We start from the raw sequence: 11742 nt of genomic DNA on the forward strand, positions 1-11742 counted from the left end.
CATTTCTTCTGTGGGCGCAGCAACCCAAACTGTAATCCATAAATGATTATTCAATCTTCTTTACTGTGGGCATTGATGTAGGCACAACTCAGCATCCTCATCTGTGCAAATTTATAAATTTGTGTACATTTAGCTGCAGGTTTCAGTTAGTGTACTTGTAATGAGTCAAACAGTTGCTTCTGCCCCATGCAAGGATAGGGGGAATTTGCTCACATTTCTTGGCAAAGGCCACTAAATCAATACGAAAAAAAAAAAAAAGAGCTGCTTTCTTTATTCAGATAAGCAAAGAATCCCGATAAGCTCATGTCTACAAAACTGCTGGAGTTTCCCTACACTAGCGGCTAGACAGCAAGTGATAGTTTAGTTCCATTTTATTATTTTATGATTCTTGCAGATCCAGTGAAATGAATGTTTTTAGCAGATACCAGGAAAAGCAGACTTTAAAGATAGCAAGGCCTAATTCTAATCCTGGAGCCTTCATAATTTATGTAGCCTTTATAATTTATGRGATTCTATTGAGTTAATTGGTATTATTTCTGAATGAACTGGTGTGGAAGAAATTGCAATCTACACAAGAGTTTGAAACTAAATACATGCATAATTGGTGTCTGTGATGTTGGATTATCTGAGAGTGCAGTTTAAAGATGATGGGGACACATAGTCAAGACCTCATTTGACATGTARAACTTCTGTAATTGGTGGGTAAAAATAACCTTTAAGCATCTCAAGCTCTTCTTGGTAATAGATTTTCTAGTCAAGAGGGAAATATTTTATTTACAAAAAGGCAAGTAGAAATTTAAAAAACATTCTTATTTATTCCTTTTCACAGCAATTTACAAAAAGGTGTATTTTTTACAACATCTGTTAACTCCTGATGCTTATGAAAACTCTACTATTGGCATTATGCTTGGCAAGCTGAGGCTTATCTGAGAGCAGACAAGGATTGAGCTAATTCAGGATTTTCATTCACTGCCCTCTCTTCTGGTTACATCTACAACAAGTAATGCTGACAGAGTTGGRTTTTTCTTACTCTGTTGCACTGTAAGGGATTTCTTGGATTGTTCAGGAGGCATAAAATTGATTTTGTGAAGAAAAGTAGTTGCTGAAGAAGGGAGGTGCCGTTTTAGCCTTCATCCTGCTTACCAAGAACAGCAGTGGTAAGAAGATAGAACAAGCTCAGAGAGAAACCCTGAGTTTTATCACAATTAACAGAAGAGGAAAAGTAGTGAGAGAAATCTGTTGAGAAATGAARCTAAACTTTTCACCTAGGTTTCCATCTTGGATGGCAGGATCTGCTTGATCCAGGTGCTTTTGGGAATTGGAGACTGAGCTTGGAGTGTCAAACAGAGCCATTTCCCTTTCTCCTTTCTACTGCAAACTGAAGTATGTCTCAGAAAAAAGCTTTATCCAGAAATGTAGTTGGAGACTTCCAGTATCATGGAAACCTGGAGGATTCTCATGTAATACTGAAAATTTAATCTCTGCCTTTTGGCTCTGTGGGTTTTTGGCAGCTTTGTTTCAGCTGGGGCTGTCTCTATACAACCAGATCTGTGTATAATAAAAAGGGTATTTTGGAGTTGGTAGATCACCTCTGGATATGGTGGTTGTGAACACACAGCTTCTTCTATTTTATTTATTTATTTAATACACCATTAGAACTAGGAGCTCTTGAGTTAACAAGGCCTTTTGAGAGGCAAAGACTGCAGCAGTYAGAATTGCCTTTCTTTGGGCCTAGGTTTTGGGGTTTTTTAATCTGAATATGGAAAAAAGAGAGCAAGCAGAAAATCAGAAAGTATGTGAGGATTGTATTCATTCTGCTTTAGGTGATTCCACAGTATGTATGTGTAATTGTTTTATTGACTGTGTATTTCTTAAGATACTGCTCATTTTGAGTTGTGTATTTTGGAGTTTTTTGTTCCAGTAGAATTAAGTAACTTGCACATTTGGGACTAGCAAGAATTCCAGAAGCAGTTGCATCAGTGCTTTRTGCATTAATCCCATTCTCAGCCTTGAATTGTTATTTTCCAGTGTAGTYCCACTTAACCAGTGTCCACTTCCATAGAAAATTCCACACCTATTAGACTAGAGTCAGAAGACAAGGAGTAGAAATTCAGTGAAATATTGAAGCATAATCTCTGTCAGTGTTTACCATGGAAATCCGCAATATTCAGTGAAGACATCCATATATTTTCTCACAGAAGATTCAGCTCCTTAATTTAAGTTTTATACATTAGCTCTCTGCTGCTCCTCTGTTTACTGCTTGTTGTAGCTGCAATGGGGATAATTAAAATGGTGCAGCAAAATAAAATTTTCCATCCAGTTGCAGGATGCAGCTGAACTGGCAACATGTTTTGCCTCCTCTGATAGCCTGTTTAAAATGTGTTGAGCTTTGAACTTCAGTCATAAAAGCAGTGGGTATTGGAGATACCAGTGTCCCTTTAGGACATTAAAATCATAGTTCAATATTTTAGCCAAGATGGAAGTCTTTGCTGAGGAAAAGGCAAAATTAAAAGATATTTTTCAGTAAGCATTTGGGGTTCTAATGTAAAAAATGTTATGAGAAGGCAGCTTTTCCCAGAGGGTCCCTGAAACCTAGAGAAAGGCAAAATTCCACTCCTGGAGATGAATAACACACTAAAAAATTAATCCTCAGTCAACCTATACTAAACTTTACTGCTAATTCTAAAGACGTTTAAGAGACTCTTGCCTTTTCCAAACTACTGCAAATATCTCTAACAAGCTTGTTCTGCCCTTTAGATGAAAATGTGCACAGCTCAGTTGGGAATACTGGAGCAGAGAGCTTGGCATGTACAAGCTTCAAGGGGAAAGCAGGGTTCTGCAAGATGCTGAAGAAACAAAGGTTGTGGCTTKATAAATACTTGGAGCTGGCTCTGCTGCTGAAGAGGAAGCCCATTGCAGCCACCCACTCCTGGCTGCTCATCCCTGCTCCCACACCAGTCTTTCCTGCCTTTTTSCTTAATTTTTCTCCTTTCTTATTTTAATATGGCTACATGGTAAAATGTCTTGCAGCAGAATCAGGCCCAGTTAAGGCTCACTTCCTGCCAGGATTAGTTTCAATGCAGTCATCTCTCAGAGGCAGCAGCCCAGGCWCTGGATCAGGGCATTGATGGGGTGTGCAGTGGGTGGGATGTGGGGAGAGCACAGAGAGGCAGCAGACTTGAGCTGCAGCACTGCACTGAGCTCATCTGAGGCGTTGGGGAAACTGAGAAATCCCTTTTTGCCTCTTTGCTGACWTGGAGACTTGGAAGATGCCCAAATACCAAAAGGTGACTGTCCTGTCCCCTACCTCGGGTGACTCTGGTTGTCCGTGAGTGTTTGCAGGTACCCCAAAGGGTAACTGCTGATCCCGAGCCTTATCTCCCCGCAGAGCCAGCGGAAAGATGGGATCTTGGTGAGGGCAAGCCTCAGTACAAACCTAATTTAGTGTGGGGGATTAGAGTGTCTGGGCTAAAGTTAGCCTGTGCAGACACTTCCCCACCAGCAGCACCTTGTGTCGAGCCAGGACTGGCACCAGTGGCAGCCCCTACCTTCCCTCTGAGTACAGCAGATGGTGGGGTGATTGTTCCCTTCATATTTGTTTTTCTTTAATGGATATTGTACCCTCAAACCAGAACAGACTGTGCAGGTATAAATCTGTCCAGCGTGGAAGTGAATGTGAAATACAGGGGCCAGGTTGCTTTTTTATGTGTAACTGAAAAATCTATTGAAACAAGCTGAAAATAAGCACTGGAAATGTAAAGGGGAGAGAAGATTTYTTAGGTAATTTTAAAGAATAATTTTTGGAGCAAATGTGTTCAATATAGGAATGCCTTTCCTGTATGGCTGTTGTGGAAAGAATTTAATGTCCATGCTTCTTCCTTTCCACAGGTGAGCAACAGCATAAAAAACATCCAAAGAATGAGTTTAAAATAAACATCTGGTGTACACAAKAGGAAGTCAATGCACATTTTTTGAGAGCAGCAGCTTCAGTCATACATGTAATTAAAAAAAAAAAAACAACATTTTTTAAATCATTTGGAGCATTTATTAATTCAAATCCGGTTTTGTTCTATTTGGATACAAATTCCACAGAAAGCAAGGTAAGCTCTGTGTTCAATATGATGTATCTGCATGAACACCACCAGTCACTGAAGGCAGAARGAAAACCCTCCTGCATGTGGTGACTAAACAAGAGTCAAGAAATAGAAAGGATGACATCTTCCTATCAGCAAGAGGAAGATGCTTCCTGCTTYCATGCCATGAGGGAACTCTGGAAAATGATGCAGTCCTACAGCTGCTGCTGTGTGCATAGAGGGATGCTAATCCCATCCTTGGATCTTACATAAATGTGAACACTTATCTTGCCCAAGTACTGCTGCTGCTCATCTCTGTTGCACCGTGTGTCTGCAGGTGCAGGCACTCGTCCTGGATTTCTTCACCAAGACCTGAAATCTGCTTCTCAAACACCCTAAAAGGGAGAAAGAGATTATTAATAGGTCACTTCAGAACCCTACCCACCTGTGGGTTTTTCTTCAGCACTTGTCTGTAACTACAAGGTTGAGAGGGAAAGAGGAAAGGATCATGCAGGCTCTTGGCAGCCCTCCCGGAGCAGGGCTACTCAGGCTGGGAACAAAAGCTCTGTTTTCCTTCATTTTTACTGCAGCTTTGCAGTCTGGCTCACTAACAGCCGCCTGCTTTCTGCTTGGAGCAGTAGCCCCAGACCTACCACTTAGTGCATTTCACATTCATCTGAGCAGGGCTCCTTTGTGCCTCAGGCTCCCCTCTTGGATTCCTGTCGGGAAAATCCTGCCTCTCCTGGCTTCTGCCATGGACGCAGTGAGCTGTGGCCAAGAGTTTGAATTAGGGMAGCTGTCAAGCTGCAGTATCATAACACAGTTCAGGAATCACAAACTCAATGCTTGAAGTTTGGCAACAGAAGTGTAACTCCCATCTCTGTTGGAGATACRTTTGCAAGCAGGATCAGCCGCTTGTTTCTGCCGTCTCACCCTCCTGTGCTCTGCCTTTCCCTTCTCCTGTTTCTACCCCTGAAGGCAAAACTAATGCTTCCAACAATCTGTGTCCTTCTTACCCTGCCCCAGTTCCTATAATCACCATCTCCACTTCCTCCAAAGCAGCTGTGGGGAGATGTGTAACACTTGTCTGCCCCATGAGCAATGGGCATCTTTCCCCCATCACCATGGGCAACTTTCAAGTCCATCACATCCCACCAAAAGTGTGCCACAACTTAGGAATGTCTCAGCAGTATCAGCAGACCCACAGATGATGAACCCAGTAACAGGTAAAAGCATTGTTGTCTTTGAGAAAAGTCCCTCCAGGGCTCATAAAACAGGAGTTTCATCAGGAGAAGGATAGAGGAAATGAGTAGAAACACAAAGAAATTCATGAATCTCCAGTTAATTCCTTTGTCTGAGAGAGATGAAGAAATTATGACTGTGTACTCAAGAAAATCTAGTAAGGGCTTTGAAATCCGTGAATAATTCCAAAGAGAAGTGAAAACTGGAAAWTTTCAGCTCACTTTTAGGGGCAGTAGTGAAGGTGTGGAAATTGGAAGAGGGAGGAGGAAGATGGAAAAGCCCAAACAAAACACGATTTTGTTCAGGAAAACTTTCACTTGCTTGGATAAAAGCAGAAATTCAGGGAGCATTAAATTTCAGGACACTAAACTAATCCCTCACTGCGGGGGGCTGCTAAATCCATCAGACAAARGCTCTGTGGTGTCAAGTGCAGGGAGCAGCCACATGCCCAGAAATGAAGAMAACAAGCTCTTGTATCCCTGCAAGTGCTGCTGTGCACACCTTGAAGAAACCAGGTTATGAAATGGGAAGATCTCAGAGATAAAATGTCATCTTAGGAGGTGACAGAAAGATAGAAGTGGTGCTCTTCTTGTCACAGTGTAACAACCTGCTTAGTTACACTGTGCTGAGAGGCCTGGACAACAGAATGGGGGTGGGGGCAGAGCATGGGCAGGTTCAGMTACAGAACACTCTTTGGAAATTTAACCTAAAGTGCTCTGCTGTTTTTTTGGAAGTGGTGATTTCATAATCCCCTAAAAATTTCCTCATCTTCGGATGAGAACTCTTACATGATTTTAAAGGATTTCTATTTCTTACATGTACTTTATAAGTCTTCAACATTGCTCTACAAGTGCATTTACATAAATAGCCAGATAGGAGTGTCTAGAAGTGCTTTTTATGTACATTACCCTTCTAAAGGAGAGTGCAGGAAATGTTATCCCACTTAAAATGGACATGAAGAGCGGTTCTGTAATGGATGTATGGAGGTCACAGACAAAGCCAAAAGACAAAGGCAGAGACYGATGCTCAGTCATAACTCACTGAGGCTTCACTTCTTTCCCAACACTTCATTTTTTATTTGCAGCCAACTGAGAAATCCCTCTGTCCAGCCCAAACTGCTCTGTTTCCCAGATTCAGCACTTCATAAGGAGATCAGCATGTTGTGTAGGCAGCGAAAACTGGAAAAAAGCAAGGAGCAGATAGAGGCAACAGCAGCAGCCTAGCAACCAAAAATTAGTCCTGACAAATGCGGGATTTCTGATATTACATTTTTTYCCCTCTGCAGGTATTATATCACCCAGCAGGAATCCCTTCCTCTCTCCCTTACTCTGCAGCATCCCAGTGGCTGGTACGTGGCAGCCTGGTGTGCTCTGAGCCTTTTGTAGGCCAGGCAAATGAACAAAGCCAGCAGGAATGACCAGAACAGCGACAGTATTTTCATATGCAACTCCTGTATTGATTGAAAAATAAATTACAGTTGCTCTCAAATACGCTGTCTCCAGCTGTGTGATAAAGATGACACCAAGGAGACCAGTCAGTGCAAGTTTCCCATTATCCTCCCTGTCCCATTAGYGTCTGCTCTTCCCTCGCTCTTTGCTCACAGTCTCTGATGTGATTTGYGACGTGCTGCTGTCAAAGCTGCTGTTGTGCTTCTTCCTTAGAAATGTTTTTCTCTTGCCTGATGATTGCTGCAGCTTAATGGGTGTCTTAAAGGGTTTTTGATGGTCTGTCCAGAGGTGAGCAATTGCTTTTGTCATTYCAGAAAAGACCAGAATTACAAAAGGTCCATTTTTACTGGGAGAGGTAAAGGAAAAGGCTCCCACGTTAGCTACTTCCCCACAAACACGACTTTGCCAGAGTGGGGTGGGCTATTGAGCTACTGAGATCTGTTCCTGTCCTTGTCCTTTGTCACCCCAGTCTTCATGCACCAGAGAAAGCTCACGGCCCAGCATGGCTCAGCAATGCTGAAAACAACCCACTGTGGATGATAAAAACCTCTTCCCGACTYCTGACCACAGGATCTTCTCACAAAACCCTTGTCTGGAGACTGAGCTCACTGTGTGCTCTCAAGCACATTATCTGCATTTGCTTCCACACCTTCATGGCCCTGAACTGCCTTAGGCACAACTGGCAATTTTCTGGAGCTAATAACAATTTTCTCCTTGGTTAACATGTTCAGCAGCGTACTAAATCCAGCTAATTGGTGTCTTCCCTGCCAAAAAGCAGGAAGAGGGCTCCATGGCTATTTTAACCTGTGGGATTTCCCAGCTCTCCTAAGCAATCAATTCTAAAGAGTTCTAGTTACATCAACCTTCTCTGCTTCCATCTGATTCCATCCTAGATGTGTTAGGTTATTTCTTTTTAATCTTTTAGCCTGAGTATGACCAGCATGGTGTGRAATTTGGACGTCTTCTGGACTCTCCCCCAACATTTTGGGAGGATTGTGAAAGCAGTGTGTTCCTTTCTTTCCTGATCATCCTCAACAGATGTTGGTGTCAGTGAGATAAGAACACCAGCCTGCCCWTTGCTGCAGACCATCCTTGGATGGAAGGCTTTGGAAGTGAATAACCTTTCCAGCTGCTGTTTTTGCCTGGGCAAATGAGAAAAAAACAGCTGTTGATGAATGTGAAAACAGATATTAGGGAAAATACAGGCAGAGCTCTGGAAAAACCTCTAGAAGACAAATAGAAAGTTATGGCACTTTAAGGATGGGATGAAGCTGACCAATGACTGAGGACTGTGACAATAGCACAGCACAGTTTGAAGGTGCCTCAGCAAAGGATTTGTGAAATCCTGAGAACAGTAAGTGAGGAGTGCTGTGTCTTTGTCTCTCTGTACTTCTCCAACAACCTCAGGGAGACACGGCCAGTCTTGGGAATCCACCTCCTAACTGAGCCAGAGCTGGAAGGTGGAGGTGCAGGCTGAGTAAGGGGAATTTGCTGGGGCAGGAGAGCAGGTGGAGTGTCCTGGTAGYGGGGCTGTCCCTGTGCCCGGTGACAGAGAATGGAGAACCTTCAGGCTGTGCAACAACATCTGCTGTAATTCCCAGCTGCTGTGTTTGGTTGTGCCTTCCCTCCAGCCCTGGGGCTCCACGTGGGTGGGTGACACTCAGGGCTGTCACAAAACAGCTCGGTGGTGTTGGAGTGTGACACACTGTACATTTGAGCACAAGAAGAGCCAGGTGATGCTTTTTCTGTCTGGGGGAATTACAGGCCTGGYGAGCAGAGCAGATCTAGGCTTAAACTGCCCTTGTAAAAGGGAATCACTCCAAACTGAGAATGCCGAGTAACTCCAGCATCACTTGAACGAATTAAGCCAAGGTCARAGCTGCAGCAAGCAACCATCACTAATGAGATTTCAGCGCCACTCTGCCTACTTTATGCACATCAGATTTCCTGTGAACGAATCCCTCAGGGCACAACTGTTTGGCTTCTGTCTGAAACTTCAGGAGCCTCTGGCTCAGGAAGATGTAAACTTCAGCCTCAATGCCGCACTAACGAGAGGGCAGGCGTTGGAATGCAGCTTTGGCAAATGAAAGATTATTTCAGACAGACATCACAAGCTGGAATAGAAATTTTCTTTCTTACAATATAAAATTTAGAAATATTTACTTTATGAAATTTTTCTATGTAAATTTTACATGTACTAGATATTTGTCTATATCTATAGATAGCTATATCTGTATCTATCTAAGTATATCTATCTATTGTCTTGTAATCCCACATTCCACTTTTTGTCATGGACAGTGAACACAGTTCTTGGTTTTATCTCTAGCATGCTGCAGACTGCTCTGTCCCTGACCCAAGCCAAGCCCTTGCTGAGCTGTCCTTGTCTCTCTCCTGCCTGTCTCATGTGCTGCCCAGATGCTGAAACAGCAGGGGGAAGCAGAAGGAGCCAGGCTGCTAGAAGCTGATTTTTTCAGACATATACTCTGCACACTGTTACACGTTCCAGCAGTAAGGGAGAGGTTATTTTCTCTCATAACGTACGTGCCTGGACCAGGCTAAATCCTTGGGAACCACTCTTTCCTGGGGGTTGACAGTCTCCTTAGCCAGCACCCAAGTCAGGAGGAGATGGCTGTGAGCTGGAGAGACCTCACCCACCACAGGGGGTGACTGGGTCAATCATCCAAAACCGAGGGGGCTTAAAACACATCAATAAAAAATGCTGACAAGAAACGCACTCGTTCACTTCCTCAGCTCGTTTGTGCTCCTTGAAGGAAATCAAAGAAGGCATTTAATGATCCTTCTGGGCACAACATGATTTGTATCTTCATCCTTTCGGGGCAGGCTCAGAGCACAAAAGCCCCTGGGGTGGAGGGGAAATCTGTTTGAAAGCCACTCGCCGAGTGAGATGCTGTCAGATGTCAAAGGGAGGAAGAATGAGTGTGTGTTATGAAAGCTGGCAGGTGACTGAGCTAATTACGAACTCGGAGGCAATTTAGGGTGACGGGAAGTGACTTGAATTGTAACCAGAGGTTAAAAGAGTTTAAAAGGAGAAGTGCCGGCGCTGCCATGCTTGGATGGGTGAACACCATTCCCTGCCAGCCCGCTGAGCAGCTGGAGGTCAGGGAAGCACCTTTCACACTCAGTACAGAGTAATTTCACGGCAAAACACAAGCTGCTKCAAAATGGTGTTAATTGGATGTGGAAAGCCTTTTGCAGAACCTTCCCCCACCTCTTTCTCTTCTTCATAACTGTCAGGGTATTTTTAATAACAATTGATGCTTGCCTAAAATCACAAAACATGTTTTCATTAATATTCATGAAAGAATGGACTGTTTTTATCCACACCTACATCAATGTGTGGTAAAATGTATCCAAAGCCCAGCTTTTATCTTTAATCACATAGAAGATGATCGCCTCTGATTTTTGTGGGTAAAAAAAAAGCAGTCTTGTTTTCAAAGGAGAAAAGCATGAAATGTTATAATTTGTGACCTAGAATTTTGGCAAAGCTGCTCCCTTCTGTGAAATCAAGATGAAGGAGGAAAAAAAAAAAAAGAAAAGACTTTTAAGATTTTTAATTTCATTCTGAATATTCCAGAAATTCTGACACACAATTCTACAATAGCTCTTGCCTGAATACTTGGTACCAGCAATAAAACAAAATAGAAGGAAACCTCTGAAAGATTGAAAAAAAAAGTGTTTCTGCCTAGACACTGCCCTTTATTTACGCTGTGGTAATGTGCAGCAGCTTCCCCAGGGATGAGGCACGAGTGCTGTACGTGCYGTGCAAACCCACAGATGGAGAGCCTGTGGCCCACAGACACTGCGCTGGGGAAAGTCAGCTCATCTGTACTGATGCCATTTCTCTTGACAGGCAGATGTTTAATGCCTGGATCACTACAGAGAGGCCTGCAGAGTGCTGCAGCCCAGCTCCACTCCCTTCCTGATCCACCCCTATTGCCAGGGAACAGATAAAATCACCTTGTGGGCTCAGCCCAAGCCCTGGTAAAACTGATGGTGTGATCCAAAYAAATCAGGGCAGCGGAGGGGTTTGCTGCTTTGTCCCTCTAGATCACTTGCYAAGCTGGAGGAGGATCCTTAGCCCTGAAGGCTCTGCTGTCTCCCCCTGCAAGAGCTCAGAGAATTACTGTATTTCCAAAATACCCTACAGCCATAATAAATCTTTATCAGGATTTCAGCAAAGAGGTGAACCAGTAACAWCAGCTCATAAAGGCAAGTAACTCATCTCTGTGACCTCCACACCTGCTGACCCTGACAGTGGAACAGATGGAGGAGGGACTCTCCTTTTTTTGTAGCACTGCCAGGCTGGGACAACTTTAATTTGGCCCAAATATCTCTGTCCTGATAACCTTGCGAATCCTGAATCCTTACTAACACATCGAGCAGAGAGAAGGAGGGATCTGTAGCTTGTTCCCTGAACAGGGTCATTGCATCATGCATTTAATACAAAGGATTTGGCAACACAGATGATGTTGCTAGATGTGCACTGAGTCAAGTGTCTTTGCAGCACAGATTAGCAGAATGACTGGCATCATTTATGCTCCACAGTTTCTGGGGCTCCCCACAAWGCAAAACCTCCCCCCACAGGAAAGCTGTTCTAGTGCAGCCAGTTTATCACAAAAGGCTTTAATCTCTTTTAAAATTGGATTTCCCATTCACTCAATCAAGTTCCTTCAGGTGGACTTGAAATGTGGAAGATTAAGTTTAACCCTTTGGTAGTGGAGAGATAAGGATAAAGTTAACTTTTGSACTTCTGGGTGCTTTTGTGACAGCACACAGGAAAGCTGCATTGTGCTCACTGTTCTCCCCAAACAGAGCATCTGCTTTCACTTTCTTTTCCTTTTCTATTTTTTTTTTAATTCCTTCTTTTTTTTTTTCTCGCCATGGCTGCAGAGGTGGTGGGAAGATGCTCCAGTGCTCTTTGCTTCCTGTGCATTCTGCTCTCTCCTCTGTTCCCAGAA

The sequence above is a fragment of the Malurus melanocephalus genome, unplaced genomic scaffold (genome assembly GCF_030028575.1).
Source record: "Malurus melanocephalus ecotype Western Australia unplaced genomic scaffold, MMel_1.1 scaffold_22, whole genome shotgun sequence".
NCBI classification, from domain to species: domain Eukaryota; kingdom Metazoa; phylum Chordata; class Aves; order Passeriformes; family Maluridae; genus Malurus; species Malurus melanocephalus.